The 25,557-nt window shown below is 36.4% G+C and overlaps 1 protein-coding gene across 11 annotated transcripts in view; it reads right to left on the bottom strand.

Moving 5' to 3' along the window:
* The window catches only part of lingo2 (leucine rich repeat and Ig domain containing 2), a 336,136-nt gene that overhangs the window by 141,603 nt on the left and 168,976 nt on the right, over positions 1-25,557 (bottom strand). For 10 of the 11 annotated variants that reach the window (XM_079631509.1, XM_079631502.1, XM_079631507.1 and 7 more), the window contains one exon: positions 4,197-4,299. The exons of the other annotated variant lie outside the window; for it this stretch is intronic. The gene's annotated coding sequence lies outside the window, so the exon portion shown is untranslated. The remainder of the gene's footprint in view (positions 1-4,196; positions 4,300-25,557) is intronic. 11 annotated transcript variants of the gene reach the window in all.

Below are 25,557 nucleotides of genomic sequence, written 5' to 3'. Positions count from 1 at the left end.
TTCCTGATTTTAAGATTTAGAAGTATTCTTCAAACGTTCATACTTGCATACTCTTGTAACATAGTCTGCGGTATATATATATATATATATATATATATATATATATATATATATATATATATATATATATATATATATATATATATATATATATATATATGTATATATAAATAATTCCTGATCACATACTGTATGTATATATATATGTATATATAAATAATATATATATATTATGTAAAGACAATTCTTAAAGGGATAGTTCAGCCATAACTACTAAAGCAACCTCTTAAACTGTTGCTGTCTGTTTCATTAATGTTAATAATAAAAAAAATAAAAAAAATCACTTTTGACTGAATCACTTTTGTATCTTTGATATGAATCAATTTATATTTAATTCATATAGTGAAGACCATGCAGTGTTTTATTTATACATTTTATTATTTAATTTCTGTGGTATTTCTTACATATAAAATAAATTAGGCAACTGTACCGGAAAAACATTTTTGTCAAAAAAATTTTGATATAAAAAATCAAATAAAATTGTCTGCCTTGCATTATAACAGAATACTGCCAGTCATGTGTGTAATGATTGCAGTCAGCTTTAATGGCATTTGTTTTATAATATTATGAATTTGATAAGAATCGATTTTCAATCAAATCGCGAGGTATCAAAAGATTCCCACCCCTGCTATTTGACCATGTCAGAAGATCATAGTAGAACATGAAACCAACATGAAACTACACAACCAGAGAATTAATTTAAATAATTTTAAAGACAACCAGTGGTGGGATAACTGTCACGCTTCTATTCAGCAGTCAGTCAGCACTAATCATTCCTCCATATAACCTTCACAGGTAGCTAATGGCAAGGCCACACGTAGCAGCGCTGCTGAGCTGTCCTTTGTGACAGAGATTTTTTCATTGTGCTGTGAAGTTGACATGGTTTTCAAAGAGCTCCTGACACTGAATGAGATTTCAGCTTCCTTTCTTAGCATTATTTTGTCCTACAGAAACATCTCTTCAGATCTGAAGGACAAAGTTCTTCAATCTAGCCATCAGCTGCTAGTTTCGCAAAGCTGCGGCTGCCTGTCAGCCAACCAGACAGGGCCTTGATTTCAAAGGTATAAAGCTATAAGGCTGGAGTCTCTCAGCAAGACTCATCTCTGATCTTCCCCTTTACCGCTCTCAGAGCCACACAAATGCCGGCGAATCAGCCCTTTAATAACATAATCTTTACGGTGTTGTGATGTGGAACCTAAACAATTTCTTCTAAAGACCATTCAAAAATCCTGAACCTTGTGAAGAGTAAAAATCAGCACAAATATGAGCCATCACGCCACACATGGTGAATAATCACGGCCGAAAAGTGCTCTGCTATCCCGACACAAGCATTCTGATTGCGGGACCGGTGTTGAATGGAGTTGCAGGCGTGTGGTACGCTGTCTCGAGTGTAAAAGTAGCTTTCAGGTGCATTGGGAGGTGGAGGCGGTCAATCTGAAAAGAGTTCACACAGCGACTCAGTATTTTCTGGACCAGTCGGGCCTTTCCACTCTCATTCTGTAATCACTCTTATGGACATGACTTAATTAAACCATCAGATCAGCTAGCACAGAATGCAGCCGAGTCCTCTGCAAATTAAAAAGAAATTAGGATGGCAGATGTGTCTTTAATAGCTTAATCATGCCTCTATATTGCATCTATTAAAACATACAGGGTGTAATATTTCTCAAATATTCCTAAGCCGCTGCTGTGCATGCGGTTGAAAAAGCAATATGATTTGTGAGAAAAAAATACAACAAATAAACAGACAATGTCTCATGTAAATGCACGAGGCCACTTATTTTGGGCCTCAGCATCTGTTAAAAGTGTAAAAAGTGAAAAATTGTGGGTGATGCCTGCTAAATGTGAAAGTGAGCAGGATTGTTTTTAACCCTGTTTTTACACTTCAGCTCAGCATTACTGATGATATCATATGACTATCTGAATTATATCCTGGTGGCCAGTTGCATAAACATAGCCACTATGTTAAGACTGCGCTTTAGGAACGAATCTAACTGCAAAACATATTTTCTTCTAAGTATTTTTGTCTTGTTTTCCAGTACAAATATCTTTCTTAAATCAAGATACATTTACATGAGAAGCCGTCTTGTTTTCTGAAAAAAAAAAGAAAGACTACAATTAAATGAGTTTATGCTTAAAACAAAATTGAATGCAAATCAAGATTCTTTTTCTGACCCCTCTGGCAGATATTTCTTCTTGTTTTGAGCATAAACTCATTGAATTTTTCAGAAAACAAGTCTTTTTGTCATTTTGCTTCTCAAGTAAGTGTATATTGATTTATGAATGTTTAGATATGTGTACTGGATAACAAGACAAAAATATTTTGCAGTTAGTCAAGAGATAGTCAGATTCAGATTAAACCACTCTACTCTTTATATAACTGGCATAAAAAAAAGAAGATGACTAGTATTAAAGAAAATAAATAAATAGATGACTAACTTGTAAAACAAGTCTAATCAGTTTATGCAACCGGCCACTGGAATCAGAGAGCATTCAACATAAAAAATTACACACATCACATTTAATTCAATAGAGCATTTTAACATTCTGACATCAACACTGACACTGTAGAAAAGGACACACACACACACACACACACACACACACACACACACACACACACACACACACACACACACACACACACACACACACACACACACACACACACACACACACACACACGCGCCTTTCAGACATGTGTGTGTAATTGTTGCATGGCTGAATTAGGAAGCAAAATTGCCGGCACTCCTCTGACGAGCCTCAGATAGAGGAGCTTGAGAGCTCTCAGCATCTACTACAGTACATTAGGAAACAAATGGAAGGATGGAACAGATGAGAGCATACAGGCTCAGGAAGGGATCAAATGTGAGAAAACAGCAACCAAATGCCTATGCAAATGTGTCGAGGTACTGAGTTTTTCCCTCTTTCATTTAAAAAAAAAATAAAGAAAAAAAAAACAAAAAAAACAATACCCTTGCAACTTCTTCACTACGGTCTCTTACCTACATGTTCGCACTCATTTTGAGGAGTATTTCTGCTGCATGTTCCTCGCTGAACCACAAACCAGAAACGTGACAGGAACCGCAAGTGGCCAGAACAAACGCTGCGCCATGCTCCACTAGAGGATGCTGGCATTTGAAACTGGGCATTTAAACATGTGGAGATGACGTGTTTGACACCTCCGAGTAATTTCATCTCACATGTGCCCTTTGGGGAGAAAATGTCATACTGACACAGCGGATCAGGAGGAAGGAGAACAGAGGAGAAACAAGTCTTCATATGAAAAAGAAGGTTAGGCAAAGGCATTTCATCCCAAACCCACGTCCGAGTGCCACAAAATAAGCCATCTACTTGTCCACAAACTGTTACTTTTAAAGTTTTAAAGTCAGCCCGGTCAGGCAAGTAATTCTGCTTTTTACTTGACTCATCAAAAAAGGAATGATACATTTTTATTATTAGATTTAGTTTGTTTTATTTTATTTTATGTATATGTATATATGTGTATATATATATATATATATATATATATATATATATATATATATATATATATATATATATATATACAGTATATTGTCATTAAATGCATTTTTTAGTGCCGTCAAATCGATCAATCGCGATTAATCACATCTAACATAAATGTTTTTGTTTACATAATATAGGCTACGTGTATATATTTTTTTTATATATGCCTTTGTATGTATATATATAATAGTATTTATAAAATAATAATAGTATACACAAAGTATGTAAAGAAAAGCTTTTACGCTAGATGCGATTAATTACGATAAATCGATTTGACAGCACTTTTTTTTATCAAATATTTTTCCTTAACAAAAAATGTATACGAACTCGAAATTATTCAGCTATAACGCAAGTACACATCAGCTAGATATTATCTTGATGAGAACGTAGAATGTGCAATAACAATGTAGAACACATCAAAAGAAAACTTTTAACTTTGCAAGTCATAAAAATGAATGCATCAGATCAATAGCCCCAAAAGGGCAAGTTGGAGTTCTGTCAACTGGCCTGAAATGCCCTCACGTCAGCCATTTGCCACTTCATCTTTATTGTTGAGTCCTGGGTTTTACCAACCTACAGAACCTTGGTACAATTAAAATGCTTCTTACCTGTCAGGCCTTCTGAATACAGATGCCAATGTACGGGATGCTTTTCTTTTTTTCTTTTTTTGCTTGCAGAAAACCGCTTCAGCAGCAGAAATCACAGCAGTATCTGCAAATGAGATAAACAACAAAAGCTATTAATCTTATTGTGTTATAACAAGCAGATAAATGTGCTTCATCAAAAAACCCATCTGATGCCCAGTTAGACTGACATGGAAGAACATATTGTGGTGTACGCTGACTTGAGAAGCTCCTAGAAAATGAGACATTTGACCATATGTCCCGCCTCAAACCCACATTGACTATGCTGCCTAATGGTTTTCCTGGACAAACTACAGCCTTCTCCGGCTGTTTCATTAAACTGCTGCTCTTCCAGCTCAGCATCTGAACTATACTGTTATGCCATCTGTAAGAGATTCTGCATCGGCCTTAGGCTGGGTTGGGTTAATAAGCGATCCTGAACCACAAAAGAGAGTTTTATTCAGCATTTATCTTGTCTACATAAAAGAAAGAGTGGCACCTGGCCCAAAAGCATATTTTGACTCTGGGGTCCACAAATGGTTTCCAGGATAAGGTGTTTAATTTAATTGGCCTTGTAATGAGCTGCTTTAAAAGTCGGAAAGATGATCTACTTGAGCTGATTGTCTGGATATTCAGTCATGCTTTATGGTGGGTCATATAGTTGTTTCCAGTATATCGATGTGGAAGGACCCCGGGTAGAGTCACAAAAACGTGCCTGTTTACCACAAATTGGCTAAATAAAGGCAGCAGGTAGAAATTCTCCTGAGAAATACGGATAAGATGTAATGTTTTCCATGAGGTTATCTCCCATGTCAAGAGCTAACTACCTAGCATTTCCTTCGCTATACCGTCAATCTTGCACGATTATGCTGGGTGGGCTATGTGCACAGTTTGCCTTATGCATCAGGGGGCGAAGAACTGTTTGAGGCAAGAATATGAAATGAGATCATTATGGAGAGAAACAACTCCACGGCAAATATCTATTTCAATCAGTGGCTGGATGCGGAGGTTATCGATCAAAAACCACCATCATGCGTACCGCTTACTTCCAATTGAGTGCCATTTTCCAACAGAGGGCTGAAAATAAATATATGTGGCAAGGCAACGCTTGCTTATGGATTAGAGTATTCCTCAAACCCCAGGATTATGAAGATTAAAGTATATTGCAATGAGAGGGACATTCAATTGCATGCCAGCATTCTCACTCAATATGGAGGATTGATGGTTTCCTCCAGTGCCGAGATTTACATATTCTACTGTTAAGAGTGATCGACTTCCATTGCAATAAACGGGAACCAGTCGCATTATAATAAGGCTGGAGAAGTAAGATGGAGATGAAGCCACCAAGTCAGTTTCTGTTCAACTAGCATCCACCCGACTTACCAGGATGCACTTTGGGATGATCAGGAATTCAGCCTGATCTCTTAGGAATTTATTGGCAATCTACTACTTTAATTTTTTTTTTTTTTTTAAAGAAATGAATCCTATTTTTTTAATAAGAACACAATGAATTGATCAAAAGTGACAGTAAAGACATTTTTTTTTAACAAAATATTTCAATTTCAAATAAATACTGTTATTGATTTGCATTTAAAACTTTTATTTTGTGAAAGATTACAAAAAAAAAATGGTTTCCCCAATGTTGAGTAACAAATCAGCATATTAGAATGATTTCTGAAGCATGTGAAGACCAAAGTAATGGTGGATAATCACAGGAATAAACTACAGCATAAGACACTTTCATAAATATAAAAAATATATATATATAAAACAAAAAACAAACTGGCCCCAAACTTTTTGTAGTGTACGTGTTTGGATACATTCTGAAACTTAATATAAACATACTGACAAAATCTGAAAAGGTATTTATATATTCACACTTTTGTAAACAGCTTCATAAAACCTTTAGATTGATATTATAAATGTTTAATTTACAATAAAAAGGTGTATTTAAAGACCTAACCTCACTCCTACCCTAAACCTAACCGCTTCTCAAATATATGAATTGTAAATCTCTGAAGTTGTTCATATGTAAAACGATCATGTTTTATATGCTGCCAATACATTATGTTCCAGCGTCTATGTAAAAATACAAATATCTATGTGCATTGCAAACCCACAACACCACACATACAAACTCTTATGAAATCATGTCAGGATACACCGGAGATAGAGATTGTGCCACGGGAAGTGTGAGAGAGAGTCTCTTATTGTGGCTGTGGAGCTGATGGTCATACCTGGAAGCCATGAGCAGGTCATCAGTGCAGGGCTCTCAGTGGCTTTAAGGCCTTTTGAGGGCTTTGGAGGCAGACAGGGAATGACCGAGATTGATTCGGTACAGAAAAGGCTGCCCACCACTAGAGGATAAGTCATAGAAGAGACCCATAAGCCTTCTACGCTCAGGAGAGTATAGCCTACTCAGCCCCCTTTACTCAAAACCACCCAACCTAAATATACTTGTGTCTTCTGTGGATCAACCATATGATGGTCACAGAGGTCATAGCTGTTGTTTCAAGTTTTTTTTTTTTTTTTATACGGACAGACAATGAAAAGGTCTTTCCTGTGTTACAATTCCTGAGGTGGGCGTTAGAGATGAAATACTTGTAAATGACTTGTGAACATTCCTTTCTTTTTTTTCCCACCCACAAGCAAGAGTAATCCACCATGTGAGGATTTGTGGGGCTGGTAGAGAGAGTGCAAAAGAGAGAGCAAGCCACATGGAAATCAAGGAGGATTAATTAGAGCACAGGCCTAATGAGGAATCCTCACAGGAGCGGACATTATCGAAGGAGCAAACGTGTTTAGCTTCTTTACAAAAAGAAGAGAAGGAAGGAAGAAATTGGAAAAGGGAAGAAGAAAAAGAAGAGGAAGATGTAGAAGGAAAATAAGAAAGAAATAAGAAAATTAGTAAAAGGGCCTCTTTAGTTTAGAAGAAAAAGACTCCTCTAAATTTCAATGAATTTTGAAGTGCTGCTCCTATCGATGTTGACAAAAAACACAAACATATAACAATACCAAAATACAATCAAAGTAGGCTAAATTAATAAAAAAAGAAGAATTACAAAATATGACAAATTTGCTATTTGGGGGTTTGGGTGGGTTCGGCTTGGAGCCTCCTAAAGCGCGGGGCCGGTGCACTGCCCTAAGGACTGTCCTGCTATTTCTACTCTATTATTCATACGCCATTATTCATTGCACGTCATCCAGCACCACACTGCCGTGGCATTACAGAATGAGTCATCTTTTTTGAACAAATCAGTTAGGTGAATGACAAATAAAGACTCATGAAGACTGACTTGTCGCCACCTACAGGTGTAACAATGTAACTTGCAGAAAGAGTCACTACAAAAATCCCCACCACTAATGCACAGATTTAAAGGAGACTAACAGTCAACAGAGAATTAATAACAAAGTCAACAGAGAATAAAGGAATATTTGCTAAACGTATTTTGCTCAGATTCTGTTTTCTGTCTGACTCCTCTTGTAGACTAGATTACTGCTTCCAGCTGTCGTTTGATATTTGTCTAACTATCATTCACCAATTTAAATTAGTGTGAGTTTTTGTGGGTCTGTTTCCTTTCTCAGCTTCTTAGTCACTTTAATATGTTTCCATCTCGCAGCTATACTTTTGATCGTAACACTAATAAAATGCTCAATCTTTATCCCATCAAAGCTTATCCACCTTTGTGTTTCCATTACCAAGCAATAGATGAGTAAGTAAACACCCACCCACTCGTCTGCCTATACCAAATAATCGCTTATACACCTTGTGTCTGGTTTTTGGCATGATTGCAATCGATTCACTCCTCCGTTTGATTAGTTTCACATTAAAAAGCACTGTTAGCAGTTATTATTGCCAGTGCTTTCTAATACTATATCTGAATGCTGTTCTGTTATAGTGTTGGTGAAAGCCTACACCTGCAGTCAGCAGAGAGTTTGATGAGAGTTAATGGAATTGTCTGCAGAACCCTTTTTGTGTTTAAACTGCATTAGTAACTTGAGAGTAACGCTGTGGTTGGCTTTAAACAGAGCCTAACTCTATTTACAGTGCAATGCAAGATACACGTTTAGTTGAAGCAAGCAGAATATTACACCCATATTGTGTATTTATTTACAGTGTAGAAGCCCCTGTTTGATGTAAATAGTAATGATTTTGTTTTAGCTTTGCTGAAAACATGGCTTTTCACAACGTGGCACATTTAGAGACAAACTAATTGGACTAAAATCAGTAAAAGGTCCCTAAATAAAAATGTAAGCATTTATGTTAGAAAAGCTTGCAGAGGTAAATTAAGTGATACTGTATAAGAACATCTGAAACACACAAATAAGTGATTGCGTAAAAAAAAAAAAAAAAAAATTAAAAGAGGAGGCTAATGACCCATTTCCTGGTGGTTAAGCCTTGAATGAGATAATAGGCTTGCGGTAGATTCTTTATTAAATGTTAATTAACTCGGGCTGCATGATGTGTTTTTTCTCTCCAAAATAAATGTTTTTTTTTTTGTTCAAATTATAAGTAAACAACAGAGATAAGCAAAAAAGGATTGTATGCCAGTAGACATGTCCATTAGAGCATGCACAAAACAGCAGACCATGCACTTCATGGACAGTGAAACAAGTGAGATTTAATTGAAAAATGAAGGAATATCTGGTAAACCTTCCACCCCAGAAATACAGAAACAGTGTAATTTTCAAACATATGTTTATGATATATATACAAATATATTTGTTAAATATATGTTGTGTAAACTGCATGGATTAAGTTGTGGGTCAGTGCAAAAGTTTTTTTTTTTAAATATATATATATATAGGCCTACATATATTTTGGACAATGCAAATATATTAAGAAAATATATAAAAAATAGCCAAAAGTGTATAAATGTAGAAAATCTTTTGAAACATATTTAAGACAACATCTAAAAATATATTTATGTAGAAAAAGTGAGTCTAATTAACTAACTGTGCATACACATAAATTTGTGTGTGACATCTGCGTACGAATGTTTTCACGAAAAAAATAATCAATAACTTAAAGTACTAAAATTCTAATTCCAAATTATGAAGAAAAAAATGTTAGGAGCAATTACAACCACACATATGCAAAAATCGCATACTCTGGGTGGCCTTATAAATATGTTATGATGAAATATCTAATACATTATAAATATCTAATATCTAAAATAATATATATATATATATATATACATATAATATACTTACAGTATACATATACATGTATACTGTATATTTCAGATATAGCTGAGATGGTTTCTCTGCATAAAAATGCAGAAACGTGTATGTACAGCGAGATATGCAATCTGGGTCTGTATGAATGGTGTTTATTGTGTTTGAACTGGTTTTGAGGATAGCACACTAGGATTTTGCTGCATGTGCGGAGCACATCTTTAGAGAGTTTCATATGTCTGCTGAAAGTGACGAAAGGCCATAAAAGAAAGGTTGTACAGAAAGCCCTTATATGGCGAGAGTTTGGGTTAGTTTTATGCAAATCACTAACCTTAATGAGTCATCATTAAGAATACTCCAAATTAATTCAAATTAGATCGAGGTTAAGCACACATTCATGTGCGTACGCACGTGTTGGGATTTTTTTTCTGTGAGAAGTTCGCAATAGAGTGATACATTTGCGTTATAATGTTAAAGGTTAATGTGTATGCTTTGCTGGCTCTTTGTCTCAGTGGTGTTGAGCCTTAACACTTATTTTGATGTATGAAGTTTGCTGCTGTTTCACACTGGAGCTTATTGTTTAAGCTTTATGTTCCTTTTTGTACTTTTTCTCCCTCTCAAACACTCAACAATAAAATGGACATTCTTGGCTTAGATCCCTAAATCTGGTGGTCATGCTGATGCGCTGCTGGTGGCTTCATTATGCTCAACTCTCAACATTCAGCATTTTCTTGTGTATCTCACTGCATCTACTTGATCAAACATTTATAATAACTCAATGTCAGACTGATCGACAAGTGGTTAACCTTGCTTGCTCTCCACTTAAGAAGATGCAAAGCAAATCGAAGTGTAATAAATAATAACCAGAGGTCATTATATATCAACATATCAAAAACATCAAAATATATTTGGAAAGTCACTATCCATTTGATAGTAAAAAAAATAATATATTTAATCCACCATTGCTCGCTCACAGCACAAAATAAGACATGGCAGCATATGCAAACTGAACAATGTATCACCAGAGCACAAGTTGTGCTGAAACATCCCGCATGGATGGTCCTGGTCAGAAAAAGTCATCTGTGATGGTGAGTAAAAGGCTGTGACAGTGTCCTGGCAGACTGTGTGCTCTGCTATTTACCAATGAGGCACAGGAATAAACTCAAAAAGCCATTTGTCCCATAGAAAATGTCAGTGCCTTCATGAGCAGCAAAGGAATTTAAAAATCTACAGAGGAAATATCTCACTACTTGCCGGCTGAGCCTTAGCGGCTTATAACGCTCAGAATAATCACTGTGCCAAGTCATTTTATTTGAATTATTCAGCATCCATCAGTGTTTGAATGTTATACATGTTGACACAAGCTATTACTCCATTTACTGGCAACAGTTCAACAATTCTTTTCCCCAGGATCCCATGAATCCAACTGCCAAATATGTCTATAATCTAGGGCTGGCATTTGATTAGCATAAGCCTATCACTGACCTCCAGTCCAAATAAATTATTTTACAATCGGGTTTGTCAATGTGCAGATGGATGTCTGCTGTTGTGTCACATCTGGCAAATTATATATATATAACATATGAGACAGAGAACATATGTATTCAAATTATATTACTATAATACTAATACTAAATGAACATGCTAAACTCACTGCTCTACAATACATATTATATTAAAACAAACAGGATTTCTTCCTCACACAGTATAGATTTTTGTTGAAATAACAATTAAATGTAAATGTTAACACTTTACAATAGAGATTAATTTGTTAATTAAAATGTTAAAATTAGTTAATGAGTTAGTTAGGTATCGGAAACTAACTTTTTACAGCACTTTAGGGTACTTTTAATTTATAAAAATTTGTTACTTGTTAATGTATGTTTGTTCATACTAAAACGAAAAAAAAATGATCAAATGTGTTAACTTATGCAAATGTGAAGGAAATTAATACTTATTTTAAATGTATTATTTTATTTTATCTTCTACTCTATATCTATTTTAAAGGTGTATACTGCATTAGTCTAAACTGAAGGGTCATGGCACTTAGCATATTGCTGTCCTTTTGTTAGGTTGATTGCTTCTATTGCTCTCCTCAATTGTAAGTCGCTTTGGATAAAAGCGTCTGCTAAATGATTACATGCAAATGTAGAAATGAACATTAGCATTAGCCATGTTTAATAAATGCTGTAAACTTCTGGATGTTCGAAATGTAATTAATGTTACTGTATACAACCTTGTAAAGTGTTACCCTGTAAATTGTTACATTTACAATATTATATCAATATTAAATGACCAAATATCTGACATTAGAAAGCTCTGGTAGTAATTAGGCAGCTCAGGTAATGATAAAGTTCACACATTCCCAGAAGATCCAGTCCTGTCGCTGTCAGACAGAGCTGGATCAGACAAGCACTCTGCTAGAAACTCAGACATTAGAATTCCAAATGTCACAAGCCTCTGCAGGGATTTCTGATCCCCGAATCGCGTCTGCGCACAGGGTCAGTTGAGGGTCTTCAAAACGGCCGTCCACTTCAGCTCGAGTTAACATGCTCTCTGAATAGACACATACTCACACATTCACAGTGAGCACAGATAAAGGTCGGGTTAAAATTATTAATATTTTTCCATATTTAATTGATGACTATTCTCTAATAAATGGACGACAAGCAGAATCAAAATAGTAGAGATTAGCTGTGAATCTGCACACACAATCAACTTACAGGATATGTAAATAAAGCTAGTAAAGATGGGCTTCTTGAATCTTTAATCCTCTTTCTGTCTGTTTGGGATGTAGCCTTATACTGTTTAGCAGATGGCCCACATAGTTTGAGTATCAGATTTGCACATCATTATGTGTGACATATAATGAACGCTTCCGGATTAATACAATACCATGGGTGCCCTGTTAGCGATAAAACCCAAACGTAATCATCACAAATAACAGCTTTGAAAACTTTGAAACCACCTGCACTAATTTATCCAAGGTTTGAGCAGAATTCCACTTGTGTTTTTTTAACTACTACACCAACAATGAATATAAAGTGAGATGCAAGACTAAAGATGGCTTTTTATACGTGGCTAAACTGAGTATTTCATGCAACATCACTGCACTCTTGCAAATCTAATGTTCTGAAAAATACTAAATATTGTCCCCTAAAAGAGCTGGAGCCATGAATAATTTAAGGACTGACATAATCATTTTATTTATTTAGTGTTCTATCTTTCTTTTCTTTACATCATCTTGTCCTGGTCATATTATGGAAAGACGCCTGCAGCACTTACATCTCAAATAGCTTTGAAACTCTGTATGCAAACTATTTATTATTTTTATATATCCAAAGATATAAAAAACAACGTTTTATTTGTCACGTCATGTTGTTATTTCTGTCTCTCCTAATTTCACTCTCTCTGAAGCTCTGACATGTGACCTTTCTGTCCGATCCGTCTGGCCCGCAGATGAAGCCGCAATGTTGTCCAACATTGAGGTCAAATGCTTGACCTGAGGGAACTTCCTGAATTCGTAACATATTTTTTTGATCATAGTTTAAGCTCTGAATTGACCCACAGTCTACGGTGAGCAGCAACTTAACAAATCCAAAGTGTAACATTTCTCATTATAATCCAAGATCTTAAAGGGAAAGTTAAACAATGTAGATTCTGTCATTATTTACTCGTCGTCATGTCATTCCAAACTCTTGTGACTTTCTTTAACTAAATACAAAAGGTGACATTTTGAAGACCCTTACTTTGTAGTTCCCCACCTTTTTTTCTGTTCAGAGAAGGGCACACTGCTAAAAGCGGAGCTCTGAAAAGCCGTTTAGGAATACTAACAGCTTTTATCAGTTGTTTGTGAAGACGGTCACATCAGAACCACAGAGCCCAAACATTTAGCCATTTCTCTCAAGTTGATGATTCTCTTTAACATGCATGCTTTCATTCTCCACCATAATGTGACTGCCACAACACAAAATGATAAAGCTGACAGAGACATACAAATCTTTACGAAATAACTAAAAGTGACAGAAAGAATGGTTATCAGTAAATGAAACTTTATCAAGAAAGACTTTGTTAAAAAGCAAATAACAAAATCCAGATAGGACTAATAAAGGAAGTAATTGTCATAAGTGAAACCGGATCAATGTTGCACTGTATAATTAACATTTCACTCGTTTACTGATTTGTGTGTAGGCCTATGTGCTGTCAGCTTCTCATTAGAAGATCACAGAGAACAGATTAACACCGTAATGTCAAATTAGGTAAATGTGCATTTTATGTAGATGCTGTCAATACTTTGACTATGTAAGTTTTAATGTCTTTCCAATATACCCCTGAATATTGAGATCATTTTTGTAAGATAATGGCTTTATTTCCACTAAAATCATGCTGTATTTTATTTTATTTTTTAACAAATTCATTCATGATTTTCACAATCTTTCTCCCAGAATCTGACTGCATAGGCTGATGAGGATGTCCATTCTTCCCTAAGAAGGATGTTCCTCCAGTGGTGAAGCATTTGCATCTGACTGCGGTGTTGACACTATGACAGACAGGCACTCAGTGGCTAAACGGCTGATTGAATCTTCACCTCTCATCACATACAATGCGTATTGTTAGATCAATGACTGTTGACAGATAAGTTTAGACAGAAACATTGATTTCTTTCAAAGGCCCCATCAAAGAGATCCATCTTGAAGTCTCTAAGATCGCTATAAATCTGTGAATCTTTCTAAAGAAGTTATGCGAGAACGTATGTTGACTGAGTATGCATTTAGTAAAAGAAAAGAAAAGCATGCTTTATATTATAAAATGGAATATCTATCTATCTATCTATCTATCTATCTATCTATCTATCTATCTATCTATCTATCTATCTATCTATCTATCTATCTATCTATCTATCTATCTATCAAAAAAAGGCAAACTGCTAATGTTTTTTTTTACTATGTAAAAAAAAAGAATGCATTACAAAAAGCTCACTGGAAAAAGCATATGTCGACTACAACATGATCAGTTATTAATATCTAGTTGGTTCTCATTTGTTTTTGCGTGTACATAATTTTGTTATTAGTAAAAAAAATGGGTCCGCACAATTTGTCATGTTTAATTGCCTTATTATCACAAATAAAACAAACGACTCAGCCTAACTATACAATATGCTTACAAAATCATTAACACGTTTTTAGTAATATTTGAAAAGGTTGAGGATGTCAATTTTCCTGGGCCGCACATCACTTTTAGCCACTACTGCATTATTTACTGAATCATTTTCTCAACCGATTCATTCTAAAATGCTGACATAAACCACTCAAGACAAGTGGACAGGACAACAGACAGCACTTTGGCCTCAGTCTCCCTCTGTTTTTTCTCCCATAATTCCACCTTCAGCCTCATGCTACGTTGTCCATCTGATAATTATGCAAATGCTGGACATAAGTAGACGCAGAGAACTGAGGAATCTATAATAAGAGTGATTTTATCTGACTGTGTGCAGAAATGACCAGGCAGGTGGTAATGATGATTAAGGCTGTGCTTCACTCAGTCCACAGAACCCATGGTGGAAGTTAATGGGGTGAAAAGCTTACTTTGGGCCCGAAACAAATTACGGGCCCAGCAATCAATAGGGTTAGTGAATGAAACCTAATGGCCTCTGCCTTACTTCTTATAATAAAAGTGAAGAAATGCATCGATTTGCCCCTTCACAGGTGGTTTTTTCCTCCTCTTATTGATTTCAATTAACAGAGCATTTACTGAAACTTGAAAGGGCAAAGCATGTTGTGTACATTCCGATATCGTGCCACTCGAGAGAGACTTTTAGCATCGCAGTCCTACATTGTTTAGTGAGAATTCTGCCTTCTACTCGCTGTCACACAAAGCGTGAAGAGTGCAGTTAGACATCTGCATGTATTTGATTCCTTAACCGGGGTTTCCGCAGCCCAGGTTTATTGTAGGCATGCGTCATGTCGTTTTTCATTAAACAATTCAGCCTGAGGGAAAAAAAAACAGACCTCATGTGACAACCGCAGACATTTTGATGTCGACATAATCGCCACAAAATGAAGCTAAATAAACGGACAGGGAACAAAACAAGAAGTGACTGTGATTCTTCCTCGGATTCAGTTCACGATCAGAAGTCCCTGATTGCCATACCAAAATACACCAAAACACAGTGACTATTGCTACTGAGTGACACATTATGGAGTGTTTGGAATCTACTTAAAAATGCATTAGAGTAGGATTCATATTTCTATATGACAAGCCAGGAAGAGAGAGAGAAACAAATTTGCACCGGAGCTGTTAGCACACATTAAATGTATTTTTTCTTATTTGCGAATGCAATGGCTCATGCCGTACTTCCAGCGCACATTACTGCTTCTTCTTCCCATTGTCTTTAATAATGGTTTCTGGATAATTTATGTGAGCATCCCCAGGTAGTTTTCCAATTTCTCGCAGCAGAACATTTCGTTGCCCCTATTGTAGGACTCGTTTTTAAAATTCAGCTTTTTCTGTCTGCAATATAATTTCAAGGATTTAGACAGAATGGTTTGCTTGGCAAAGCCAGAAGCCATAACAATAACTTCCTCCTGTGCCAGGCTCTGGGCGACAACAGATAATAGCACCCGATTTCCAAAAACAATGTCTGAGCAGACAACCTGGCATGATAGACCACAACAGCCGAAAAACGGTCCAAACTCGAGTGAAAAACTCTTAATCGGAGAAAGGTAATTAAACTCTGCAAACCACAATGAGGGTGAAGTCAGAGCAGGCCGGGAAGACACTAAGTCCAAAATACACTGCCTGTCCCAAGATAGGAGTGAGGGTCATCCTGTTCAGGCCCTGTAGATCGCATGGGTATTATACGTATCCCCTGCTGTGGCTTCACTGCTGAGAAGGATGATGGCCATCTCACTGGCCTAAAAGGCTGAGAGAGAGACTTCACTCTGTTTGCAAGGTAAACCACTGCAATACGCTGGGAAAATCAAGCCTCACAGATCTGCAATTAATGAGCGAATCATTATCAAAATACTAATTTATGTACATATTTGACCTTTTGAGTTTCTTCTCCTGTTTTCTCCTTGTCAATAAAAGCTAAATTTCTCTCTGCATCCCAGTGATCATTAGCAAGACACTGTGCAAAGCACACAGAGGAAACATTTGGTTGCTTATTTAATTTGCACCTCTGACAAATGGATAACATATCTGTCAACCACAAGATGAAACAAACACACATTTAAATATTTGCACGGGGGAGGTTTCCTCATTAAACTGGCTGCTATTTTTTTTAGTTGAAGTATAAATAAAAGTAACTTTTGTAGCTGTATTTGCAGCCGAAGTTGAGGAGAACTGACGGATAACAGAGCATTTTTATCAACAGTAAACAATTGTAGAATTAGTAACACACCCCCTTTAATATATTAAGGGCCAGAATTACTAAACAGGGAAAATGAGCGTGAGAGCGCTAATCCAAAAAAGCACAGAAGGGAGTGGAAAGTTCTGCGTGTGATCTTCTGACGACACGCAAATTAGAGACGCAGACAGATCATTTCCATTATGACCAATGCAATCTACCAAGAGCAGCGCAAATTCGCATCTGGTTTTAGACATGCTTTTTTGTGCATTGTTTTAAGATTCAGAATTACTCAAAATGAATAAAAACAGTGAAATGCAATCTCAGAATATTACGCAAGCCTGCACTAATTACATATCAAATTACACAAATTAATTTTATACTTTCGATGATCCATTTCAACCATACTAATACGAAACATTACTTTAGATAATCACATTTGTGTTTATTTTTTGTATTGCTGAAGCGTGTTGAACTTTCTTCTCCTGCATTCTATTCCTCCTAAATCCAGAATGGCAGAACTGAAAGTTTTTTTTTTTTTTAACTGCGCTCTCTACTTTACATGTGTGAATTTGCATTTCCTTCAGCCTGAGGCTAATTCACTTCACTTTTGGTGTGAAAGGGCCTTTACATATGCCAAAAATATACCTTTTTTGTTGTTATTAAAAAAAAACAAGCAGGCCAAGCACAGGTGAGAAAAAGTAACGCAAAATAAATGTAACGCATTACTTTTCATAAAAAGTAACTAAGTAACGTAATTAGTTAAATTTTTAGGGAGTAACACAATAACTTTCCCCAACACTAGTCACATGTGAGTCTAAAAAAAAGTGCAAATGATGAGCAAACATCGCAGAAACCAAGCTGTATACTTCCAGCTGAGCAACTGCCATTAAAATGAACGGGAATGCTAAGAGATAAACCAGCATGTATGCAGATCTTCCCCTAAATTTAATAGTACAACAAGCTAGTTTCTCAGAATTATTGCATTTACCTGGTCTGAGCCTTCCAAATAATATTGTGAATGTGAAACCACTATTATTTCATAGTAGTGTAACTTGGTCTAACAATCACCACCAGGCTAGCAACTTTGTGCTTGCCTCAATGTTTCAAGCATTTTAAAACATAAGGGTGAGCACAACATGGGTCTGGTGCCATAAGGCCAGTCTGTGTGCTTGCAGCGATGTACAGTCACTCCCCGCTGTGCTTTGACATTCGGAATTGTGGCTTTTCAGAAAACCACCCCCTCTTAGATCTCTACGTTAATGTTTAATATGAGGGTTTCCACTGGGCCTGACAAGATTTAGACTTAAAGTTGTTGTTTTAACCTCCACAACCAACCATTACAGTAGTGTGGCCTTGTGTCTGGTTAAAGAAAACAGTTATTCGCTGAAAATCCAGAGTTTGAGAGATAATACAAATTGTCTGGCTTGTGAATTAATCATTTGAGGCAATAAGAGTCAAATCTTTTCAAAGTGTCTGATTTATCAATTCACTAATCAATCTGATGGAATTCACAGAATCTTTCTCTTCTTGTCTGCAGTTAATATATGCTCTAGCTTGTGTACTAATCTATTTTATACGTAGTATTGGCATTGTGAACTGCGAATATTGTGGCTGTTATGATACAATGCTTATGTTTGTCTTTTGTGAAATTAGGATAAAAAAGGGTCTGCTAAAACTCACTTGATCTTTGAATCTCATTCAGCAAAAAATACAAGAAATCATTTTGTTCATTTGAGTGAAGTTAAATTTGTAGCTATATTTTCAATAGCCAAATTTCCCAAACATGTCCACATATGCGATCTTTGATCATATTAAATGTGGAAATCATTATAATGAAGCCAAATATAAATTAAGGGAATCAAAGGATTAGTTAACTTCCCAAGTGTTTCGTTAATTTTGTTCATCGTCATTGACAGTTATTATTCCACTAGAGGAGAGTGAACCAGTGAACAACGACTTAAATTTCAGACTCTTCATTGTACGGACTACTTCTGTTTTATGATACATTTATGGTCATCTTGCATTCTTGAAGTTTGTTTATGAGCCACTTAAATTTTGTTTTGATTCATATATCTAGAGCCATCTTTACACCGCAAATAAATCTGGATCTGAAGCAACATTTATACAACAAAAAGGAGCTTATGCACACAACTGCACTGATTGATAATGGTTGTAGACAGCCAGTTTCATTTTTGTAAAAGACAAAAATCTAGAAATATGAATATTAAACATCTGAGTGAAGCACTAAAAAGCAAATACCACATTTATATCAACTACCATTGTAATCTAGTATCAGATAAATATCTGTGCCGAAGTAGCTGACCTACGCCCCCTAGACCTTTCTTGGCCATAAGAGCTTCATCTCGGATGAAAGAACGTATCCTTGCCCTTGCAAGTCCAGCAAGCACCTTGTCTTGTTGGGCACAAATTGGGCTCTGATGCGACCTGTTTTAGGTTGTAGGTATCCTCTGCTGCCACAACCTTTTGACCTGCCCTTATGCAGCGATGATGGCTGCCGATGACTCGCACGGAATCCAAATCAGCTCGGGCTGACAGGGTCTTCTGGGGCTCCATATAGAGTTTAAAACAAGTGCAGCCCAGTTTATAGCATTAGTCCCTCTAAAAGCAATTAGTGTGATTGATCTGGGGAGAGTGCATTTGAAGAGGAGGAGAACTGCAGACACAGTGCACCGAGAAGAGCTAATTATTTCTAAATTATGGACGGAGTCAGCATGGATGAATTAAATGGCACTCTGATGAGAAAAAAGGAAAATTTACACCTGGGCTGACCCTGCCGTGACCCTGATATGTTTACTTTTATTGAAAAGAAGTTAGAGAGATGGAGAGCCTGGCAGGTAATTGCTGGTGGTAATCAGGGATGCGTAAAGAAGGGAGGTGACCTTTGGCATTTCAACTGCGCCTGACGAGTTCAACAGTCAAACACTCAGTGACCATGAGGACGGAGTCAAACTAATTACTTCAGCATGTGTGTGCTTGCAGATAATTAACATGTGCACACTGAACGCACGCATACACATTTCACTCTTTAATTATGAGACAATGAGCCAGTTACATAAGCATATATTATGCATTGTGCAAAAAGTACATTCTAGCAGCAAGTGATACACTACAGTACAAGTAAAAATAAATAAATAAATTCAGTATTTTTTTTTGTTTTTCAGATTTTTTTTTTTAAAATATCTAATAAAAAAATGCAATGGAATAGTTCTCCCCAAAAAAATATTGTTTCATTCTGTAAAAAAAAAAAAAAACAGGAGATGAATAACTGAATAGTGCTTGTTACAGTCAAATAAAAAACAATAGAAGTAATTTATACTCGTGCACTATTTTATAAGTCTTCTGAAGTCCAAATGTACTGTGAGTCATTACTTACATAAAATCTTCTTCCACAATTTAAATCTTCCGCATTAATGATATATGAAAGAATGTCTGTTTACATGCGATGACACATAATGAGAAGGAAAGCTTGAAGAAGAAATTCATTGATTTATGCATAATTTGAATGTAAGGAAGTGAACATTTGAAAAATAGGGATTATAATGCCTGCATAGTTGACAGTGTACATTTACTCCTGCTATATGTCATTATGCAATTGAATCATTAAAGTAGTTTTTAGACGTAGCACTGTAGTTGGACTGACTCTTCTGTCTCCTGTCTCTCTATAATATAGTGAAGGTTAGGTTTAAAGGGAACAAACTGACAGTTATGTTTCCACTAAACCAAAGGCGAGTGCTATTTTATGCAGTTACCTAATTACCTTATCAAAACATTGTGTGTGTAAAATGTGATGTTTTTCAGTCTAGCTTCGGCAAGACGACGCCTGAAGGCCTGGGGAACTATGGGTAATATGCAGTGCCGCTGAGACAATTTCATTACTGCAGCTCTCTCATCCATAACAGTGGTGGAATAAATGGATCAAACAGATGAACACTGTGATCTTCACTGTCAACTACGGCTAGGCTGCCTTGACAAATTATACATGTTCTTGATGCATGTTTCACACTTTAAATGTTTCAAAAATCCACATGCCTGGAACATTATGATGTTCTGAACAACTCAACCAGGAAGAAAACAAATAATTGGCCAAAATCACGATTTTTAAAATAAACAAATGTGTTCTTATCTTTTTACATGTCCTACAGACTTGGCTCTATGGATATGCAACATACATGAATGGAGACAAAATGCATATATGTTGACGCCAATAACACAAGAAGTTAACAACTGAATAGCCCCGGAACATCAATCTTTAAAAAAAAAAATCAAAAGAGGTCTAAGCTATTTTTCTAAATGCATAAAAAGACAGCAATGACAGTATTCCTTGTTTAAAATAGTTTTACTTACTGAAATCAATGTGTTATATTCTGCTATACAACACATGTCTGTCTGTGTTTGAATAGGTCACCGGTGGTGTCTGGATATCCCGTGGAGGAATATCTCCCTCATCACACCACCCTCCCCTCCCTTCCAGGTTTTCTCTGCTAGACGCATCAATACCAAAGCCAATGAGACATGGAGGAATGGCTGTCTGTTCGAGCAGCCACACAGCTGACTGAGATGACCATATGTCTTGTTTAAAACACTGTGCTCAGTGCCTTCTGAGTTAATCGAAGGTGCTGCCCCTCACTTCCTCTCCTGTCAACAAGTACGTGTGCGTGTGGCCCAGTTGATAGTTACAGATAAATCAGTCTGAAACATTTACAAGTTCTATAGTCATTTACGTGAGTGACACATGAACCGAGACAGCCACTGGAACCATGTGTTGGTTAATATGTTTATAATATGCCTGTCAAATTTAAAAGGAACACACTGATTTTTTGGGACTTTAGCTTATTCACCGTATCCCCCAAAGTTAGATAAAGTCCATACATACCCTTCTCATCTCCGTGCGTGCCGTGACGTATACATACTGGGAACTATATTCTCAGAAGGCAAATTACTGCTACTTCTGCGGAGTGATTTGCTGCGAGCTAATATTTTGTGTATTTTTGTGTAATCTTGATTTTATTTTTTTCTCTTAGTGGTATCGCCTCCAATCAGATACCGTATTCCATATAGGGAATTAGTAGTAAACAAAATTTTCATTTTGTCTAATTATACATTTTTTTTTTTTTACAAAAAAAATAAAATAAATAAATGCACTTCCGTTCCTATATTACAAAGAGACTGGTGTGTCTTCTCCTCAAAATGATTTTTTTCCATCCATCCAAAACCATTCAGTAGATATTTGAAGAAAAAGACTGAAATTCATTCACGCTTATGTTTATTCAAGATGAGTGAAGTACTCATTAATTAATGTCATGGCTAAAGAGGATGTTTTATTAGGCTGACTTCAGTCATTTGAAAATTCTGAGTAAATATATATTAACCTTTTCTGATTTAGTCAAAGACAGAGAATTCCCCTTAATGGATTATTCCACTTTGCTCGCAATTAACTCTCACTCAAAAATAAAAAAATAAAAACTCTACTCTTTATCAGTAATCCAAGACTGTCGCAGTGTAGCTATGAAGAGATGAATTAGTGCTTATCATGTTGAATATTCAGATCATTTCCCTGCACTTCCCCTGGAACACAGCCCTGTCAATCAAACACTGAGTGCACAACCTCCACCGTCACATCTCTTTATTGCCTTCCCAACAAACTGATATACAGGAGCGCAAGGGAGTTGAGACTGGAGAGGAGGTCTATAGAGAGAGCGAGCGAGCGAAAGAGAAATGATGGTGGGGGGTGGGGAACGTCAAAACGAGAGACAAGCTGAATTGTTATGCTACTAAGGGATGAATCCATTTTGATTCATGTTTTACCCAGAAATAAATAAATAAATATACTCTGGTGAAGAGGTGGATTAGTCTAAATGTGTATGGGGAGGGATACACGGGAGAGTGGGATAAATAAACAGCGAGAGGCAGCGATCAGTCACAGATAAAAGTATCTCATCTTTTTATACGCGGCAGGTCACAATCTAGCCGATCACAATCTATCTACAGAACATCAGAAGAATCTGAATCACTTTATTCACCCATGGAAGCATGTCAGAATCTGACTTGGTCATCAGTACAACGAGAGTGTAGTTTTTAGAGGGGAAACACTTCAAATACAATCACAAAGCACTACCATCAAACAGCTACAACACACGTGGAAACTTGTTTACTATCATATGTCCTTGTTTTTAAGTAAATAAATAAATACAAAATAGGGACTACAGATAGAAAATGAGCCTCTATGACGAAATTGTGGACATTTACATGATGGACCTCATGATGGTTCTCATGTCAATTGATTTGCATTATTACTTTTAAAATGAAGAATAAAGAATATATATATTACTTTATACACTATGCATAGTTGATGTATGTGTATGTTAACCTCTTACTAGTCACCCTCAATTTTGGCAAGTGATGCATTCATGACATACCCAAAATAAAAAGATTTCTGCCCAGAACTCACTCTGAATAGACACATAACCAACATATATTTAGCTAATGCCTTAAAAACATTACTGACCAATCCTACCTTAGTAATGTTGCCATCCACTTGCTTTCTTTCTTTTCGGATGCTCTGTCCAAATACCCACACTTGCGGTCTTTGCACTTAACCATTTGTCTACTTGCATGACGTACTTCCTGTATTTGGCCCAAGTGTTCAAGTAGGCAGGAAGACTGCACGTGTGTATAGAACTTTTGATTACCCGACGCCGACGGGACACACTTATAGTGTTTGCAAAAAAGTGTTTACAGAGCTTTTTTATTTTATTTTCAATACTTTGCATTTTAGAATAAACTTCTAAATGTCGGTTCAGTAGTCACTATGTAACTAACAGAAGTAACTAACTTCTAATTAAGTGATACAAAGCAGTTGCAAATGTTGCACAAAATACACAGTCTACTCATCATTGCACCAATTAAATGTGAAAACTTGGTTTTACTACCAAAATATATGCATAGCATATAATTAATTGAACTTACAGTGGAATGTTTTCCTCGACATCTCACGATTTCGGGGCACGCGAGTTCCCAAACATAATGCATGATGGGATATGCTTAGCCTCGAATGCCGATCCGAAGCGGTATTGGGTTTAGTGTGCATTAAGAGCATTTTTAAGACCTGGGACAGTATTGCACACTTACTTCCTGTCGCATACACACACTCTCAAGTGGCCAAGACCACAAGTGTGGGTTTTTTGGACAGGGCATAAGTCTATGAAAAAGCTGTGTATAGATCTGATCGTTTAGGATCTGACAGCTGCATGTAAATGATCCAAAAATATGAATAGTAAAATAACATGTCAATGATCAATATATTTTGAGAGCAAAATGTATCTACATACATTACTAGTTTGACATAATATTCAGTTTGTTCATTTGGAATGTTCTATAAAGCCTCTAGCAAAGGGCTAATTTAACAAGCATTCGGTTTACTCACACTGATATGTGAAAAGAACATACAAAGAGTAAGGCTTCATAAAATAAATCAATACAACACAATGACTAAACCACTTTTTTCTTTCTTTTTCTTTATATCTCCACCACCCCATCAGGTGATCTGTTTGACAACTCACTCTCTTTTGATGGATTATACCGTCAGGAAGTGCCATCGCTGGCCTCTCCCTTCATCTCTTAATTCCCGGGAGAAATGTATGCACAGCTCCTGTGATCCCACTCTCCAACCCTAACCTAACAGGCAAACTCCGTCTTTATGAGACTGATGTACAGAGAAATAATATTGGAAGGGGAGCAGTATGACCCTTAATGATATATTTCATTCTCTGAATTACTTGTCCAAGGTACCATTGTCAGGCTGTGGGGGAGAAGGAAGAAAGCCCTGATTTGGATGTTGTGCTCCTGTTCATAAATAATGTAGTTCAAGGCAGCATCTAAGACTGAGAGAGCTGAGAGGAGTCGTTAATACGAAGCTCTCCCTCACTCTTTGTCGTTTTGTGCAAGGAGCATACTCTGTGTTATTTATTTATTGATTTTGAGAATTACCATTCTCTCTTATCTCTGAAGCTCAAGAGGATCACTAACAAAAGCCCGGCTTCTTACGCCCTTTCTGTATACTTACACAGGGCCTATCAAACTCTCTTCCGCCCTGTTTGACATGATATCCTTAGAGATTATATGGACTGTAGACAATAGATTGAAACCAAAGCATCCTTTGTTATGCAGGCTGCACTAGTATAATTTTAATTTTCTATTCTTCTTGTATCATATAAAAAATAAATGTATCCATCGCTGACGGACCCAAGCCCCAGCGCCACCACCGGTGGCTTTAGGACAACCACGTACAGCAGGCAATATGTTTTAAAGGGGGTAAATGTAAAAGAACTGTCAAAATTGTTTGAATTTACTGTAGCCAGTTTGTGCCCTAAAGAAGCCTGAAAAGTTGAAAAAAAAAATGTACCTTCGAAAAACTATAGGAACCTTTGGCCCTTAGGGCTTGGCTCCTAAAAAAACCTCATAAAAATGACAAAAGCACATTCAATTACTAATTACTGATGATAGAAAACCAGCTTTCTCTCGAGTTTCATCACAAAAACAAACAGTGTGACTAATCAAGTCTGATTCGTATACAAATCACTCTTGTGAGTCAATTCTTTTAATGAATCATTCAGAGGTACTCTAGTTTGAATCAGTCTTCACTTCATGAGATTTTTACACCTTCCACTATGGTGTGATTACATTGCTGTGGTAACCCTCCATTATCCAGCTCAGAAATCACTATGGCCTATCTATCCATCTGTCTAATCATTGTCTCCTCTTCCTTCTTTTCTAACAGCTAACTGGCAAGGTTCA

The sequence above is a fragment of the Phoxinus phoxinus genome (genome assembly GCF_949152265.1).
Source record: "Phoxinus phoxinus genome assembly, chromosome: 12".
Taxonomy (NCBI): Eukaryota; Metazoa; Chordata; class Actinopteri; order Cypriniformes; family Leuciscidae; genus Phoxinus; species Phoxinus phoxinus.
Note: the sequence above shows the minus strand (reverse complement) of the source record. Positions and strands in the feature narration are given on the sequence as shown.